At 50.0% G+C, this 5,025-nt stretch overlaps 1 pseudogene; it reads left to right on the forward strand.

The window, feature by feature from the left end:
* Positions 1-1,288: 1,288 nt before the first annotated feature.
* On the forward strand, positions 1,289-3,981 carry LOC128896613 (uncharacterized; annotated as a pseudogene).
* The last annotated feature ends 1,044 nt before the right edge of the window (positions 3,982-5,025 follow it).

Below are 5,025 nucleotides of genomic sequence, written 5' to 3' on the forward strand. Positions count from 1 at the left end.
GATGCTCTTCTTCTTCTTCTTCTTTTTTAACGATCACTGATAATTACCAATGATAATTACCTCATCTTTTCTAATCTTACATGTTGCACGTGTAACCGGGGCATAGGTGCGAGGAAGTAAATACTCGGGCGCAAAAGAGAGAGGAGTCTGAAGCCCACCGCGGGGCCCCGAAAAAACACCCCCACTTCTGCGCGCGAAAAGGACGGTTTCCCCCTCCCTTACATGCTTATTTCGCTATATGTAAAACTTGCGTTTTTCTTCTTTACCGATCTCTGGTAATTACCGACCGGAAGTGCCCCCCTCTACCATTGGTTCTAATTAACGGCCATAGGTATTAATTATATTCTATCTTACCGACCGTTGGTACTAATTACCGACCCCCCACCACGCGCGATCCTCCCCTCGCCCCCCTCGACCATCGGACCTCCCTCCCCACGCCCCCCTCGCCCTCGGTTCCCCCATCCGCCACTCCCCCCTCGGAGCCCCATGGCTTAGAACCGGCCTAGCTATACTACTGCGGTGCTGCGGGTCGTCCTCCCCCCGCACGCGGGTGTCATCTGCTATGCGGATGACACCCTGGTATATGCCGAGGGGGATGACTGGAGGAGAGCCAGGCACCTTGCTGAGTGCACCCTAGACTGCGTTGTCGGGCGAATCCGGAGGACGGGTCTGACCGTGGCTGCTGCGAAGACCGAGGCAATCTGGCTTTACGGATTGTCTCGGGCGCGGTGGCCGCCCTGCGATCGGGCCTCCGGATTCGCGTCGTGGATACCTTCGTCAACATCAGGCCCACCATGAAGTACCCTGGCCTGATCGTTAACGGCCGCTGGCGTTTCAAGGAGCACTTTGACCTCCTGGCCCCCAGAATGGAAGGGACAGCGGCCGCGTTAGCGCGGTTGCTGCCCAATATCGGGTTCGCCGCTTATATGCGGCGATAGCCCTTTATGAGGCCCCCGTGTGGCATCGCTTGCTCAAGGGCAGCCGGCGCAACCAGGCACTCTTCGAAAGAGTGCGGCGCCGGCTCGCCCTGCGGGCCATACGGGGATACCGTACCATCTCTGCCGAGGCGGCGGGTCTCCTTGCCGTGATTCCGCCCTTCCATCTGACGGCGGTTGAGCAGGCGGCGATGTTCACGATCGCCTGCTCCGCCCGCCGCCTTCCGGGGGTGGAACTCGCGGCTGAGGAGGTACGTGAGGTCGAGTGCCAGAAGCGCCAGTCCCGGAGGGACACGCTGGCCCGGTGGAAGCAAGAGCTTGCTCTATCGGGCCATTCTGCCCATATTTGATACATGGTGCAGGATGCGGGGAAGGTTGACCTCCGCCTCACGCAGACGCTCTCAAGGCATGAGTGGTTCGGAAAGTACCTGCACTGGATGAGGTGGGAGTCGACACCGCAGTGTCATCACTGCGGCGAGGAGGTGGACACGTCGTGGCATACACTCGAGGAGTGTCCGACATGGGCCGCGCCGCGCCGTGCCCTAAGACTCGCAGTGGGTGGGTGGGACCTCTCACTCGCGGCTTTGGTCGACCACACGGTCTCGAGCGAGAGGTCGTGGAAGGCGGCGGCCTCCTTTTGCGAGGAGGTTACGTCGCAGAAGGAGGCCGCCGAGCGAGTCCGGGAAAGTGACCCGGTCTCGGCAAGGTGGATGTGGGCGTGGGGATGCCCCTTGCGCCGGAGTACGTCCCTGCGTGGGGGTATGAATGGTCGGGGGCGGCGAGGGGCGCCTCATGGAGGCGGCGAATGTGGGAGGCCGGGGCGTGAGCTGACCCTGGCCCCCGGAGAGGCCATGATTCCCCTCAGGACGGGCCGACCTAATGTGGTCGGACCATCCCCACTAGGATCACGGGGTCCTTCTGGGGCGCGTGGGGGTTGAGGTGGAGAAGTTCGGGGCGTGCCGGATCATGCCTCCGACGAACCTCCCTTACCAGTGTCGGCATCTTCTTGTCCAGTCTGCGTGGGGACCCTTGGGATTCCTGTAGCGGAATGGGTCCGAAGGTGTCGGGAGCCGTGGGTGGACCGAGCGGGGTCTCGGGAAGCCCATATCGGCGGCCCCGGGGATGGCGACACCGGACGGGTCCCTCCGCCCGGGGTCTTATAGAGTATGGCGTGGGGGAGGTTAACACCCTCCCCCCGGGATTCATGTTAGCTGGGAAGTGTCCTGTTGAGTATTTGCGTGATCCAGGCGCTTCCCATGTAGCTTAGACGGGCGTATGGTTTTAGTGGTTAGACATCAGGGACGGGCGTGCTTCGACGCTCCCATCCTTGATGGTAGTCCCACATAACCTTGGCTTCTCCCCTGAGAAGCCGAGCTATGCGTAATGCATTTCCCCACGAAAAAAAAAAATACATGTCGAATTGAGTAACCTCCTCCTTTTCGAAGTCGGTTAAAAAGGTGCTCGACCTCAACAAGTAGTAACTCCAAAGATTTAAAATTTCTAATAAATAGTAATCGCGAGGGTAGACTCAATCAGAATCAGAATCCCGTCCCGACGCGAGTCATTTAAGGGAGACGTGGGGCAAAAAGCAAGCATCATTTGATCGAACCGGGCGACAAATTTTCAAATCTGAAATTCAGGACGTGACACTTGCACTATCAACGTACTTCCCGTTTAAATTACTTTAACATTACTACGCTGAGCATTCAGAATCCCTCAAGGAAGAAGTATACAGTATATGTTGTTGAAAAGAAACTCTACTGTATGGCAATAACAAGCAGCTCCATCTAGTTTTCCTCCGCTGCTGCATATCTAACGGTAATACCATTTCTATGCAGAGAGTAGCTGCTGTAATACCAACCTGCCGAATCGGAGAGGTCGCGTGCCCTGTCTACCCTCCTGACGTTAAACTAGCAGCACCACGATTTTCTTGAAAACGGTAACAGGTACAATAGTTTTCCCTTTACGGATTTGTTTCACTAATTGGATGATATTCAGGAAAAGTTATCGTTATTTGATTAAAATCGAAGTATTATAAGGCTTGTGAGTACTGGAAGAAAAAAAGCGATACCTACGAATATGAAGAATGGGTTCAAAACCATAAAAAATAGTGCCAAGCAAACCATCAAGGGTCAGCGGGAAAAATAGAGATTGACGCAGTCGTTGCCATGTTCTGCCGGTCCGAATCTTTATACGGTGTAAAATATGAAAATTATGTAAGCGATGGCGATTCGAAGACTTTTAAAAGAATTGTAGATTCGCAGCCTTATAATGATTTGATTGTTAAGACGAAGGAGTGCATAGATCATGTCCAGAAAAGAATGGGATCTCGTCTCAGGAAATTAAAACAAACAACAAAAGGTCTCGGCGGTAAAGGAAAATTAACTGGAAAGTTAATAGACGAACTGTCAATATACTATGGCCTCGTTATTCGTAGAAATTGCAATTCCATCGAGCAAATGTGGAACGACGTATACGCTACTCTCTATCTCAAATTAGCGACCAACGACCACCCTCGACATGATCGCTCCCCACTGCGGAGAAGACTCTTGGTGTTCGTGGCAGAAGGCTTAAGCTACTAGAGATACAACACATACTCACAAGACGCCTATGTCTGAGGAGGTATTCAAAGCGATATCTCCAATTTATAGTGAATTTAATCGTGATGATTTACTTACTCGTTGCTTGGGTGGTTTTACGCAGAATAGTAACGAAAGCCTAAACGCAACTGTTTGGTCTATGGCTCCAAAATCGACCTCCAGTGGCAAGCACGTACTTGATACAGCAGTATATTTAGCTGTAGGTATAAACAATGACGGTTTTTCAAGTATCATGCGGCTCATCCAGAGTCTAGATATGGAAATCAGACCAAATTGTTACAATTTTTTTAGGAAAGCCGATGCGCGGCGCATCAAGCTTTCCGAGCGCTCACTCACCGATGCCGCTAAAAAGGCTCGATTCTCCTTCAACTCATCTAGGAAAAAAAAAAGAGCAGGAAAGCATGCATGTGGATGGCCAAATATATGGTGCAGAAATCGCAGGATGACGGTAAAATAAAATTTTCAAAGATTAGAGTACTTTCAAAACATTGTGCCTAGTGTTAGCCTGGACTTCTTAGAGATCACACGTATTAAATAAAGTTTTCATTATAGTTTGTGTTTTTCGCTCAACCATCGTACCAATCAGAAGTGGGATAAAGTCGCGAATAAACTCGCTAGTGAACGCACAAGTACGCGAATTAGTTCGCGAATTAGAAATCCGAATAAACAAATAAGTTCGCAGATAATTAGTTAGTGAAAATTAGTGAATTAGCGGAAATTGTGGAAGTGCAACAATGAGTGGTCTTTCACTGACAACGATGAAAGAGTGGTGTAGAGAATAAGCAGCACGCAGCGACCTTATGTATTATCTATGAAACATATTAGTAAAAGAGAAAGATAGTGTGACCTGTTAGTTACGATTAGCAAAGGAGTAGTGATGGAATTTGTAATAGCCTGGACACCTTGCCAGTGTGGGTTTATGTGCAAGTTATCAGTAATTACAAGAGTAATAGACGAGTATAGTTATAGTTCAAGTTACAATACCAATTACCCTGGTAGTCATATTGTTAGTTTAGAGTTAAGTAGTTATCAAAGTTCCATTATAGTTAATTCTGCGCTTCTGGAGTTTCAGGGAAATTTAACTGAACTCCAACATATATTTGAGTATTCAATATTTAATTATACAGGGTGTCCTAAAAATGTTGTAACACCTTGAAAGGGGTGGTTCGGGAGGTGATTTGAAACAACTTTTTCTTTAGCTAAAATGTTGTCCGAGGCTTCGTTAAGGAAATATTAACAGAAAACCACGACGAATCAGAGTGCGCGTATACCTTTGGAGCGGCCGTGGTAGCGTATGAGCGTGGCCGCCTAGCACGTAGCCTCCGTCCCACTGACATACGCTCGCTCTGATTAGTCAGTGTTTTCCGTTAATATCTCCTCAACGAAGCCTCAGACAACATTTTCGCTAAGGAAAAGGTTGTTTCAAATCACCCCCCGAACCATCTCCTCCAATGACCTGCAACATTTTTGGGACACCCTGTATATTGTGA

The sequence above is a fragment of the Hylaeus anthracinus genome, unplaced genomic scaffold (assembly GCF_026225885.1).
Source record: "Hylaeus anthracinus isolate JK02 unplaced genomic scaffold, UHH_iyHylAnth1.0_haploid 11791, whole genome shotgun sequence".
Taxonomy (NCBI): domain Eukaryota; kingdom Metazoa; phylum Arthropoda; class Insecta; order Hymenoptera; family Colletidae; genus Hylaeus; species Hylaeus anthracinus.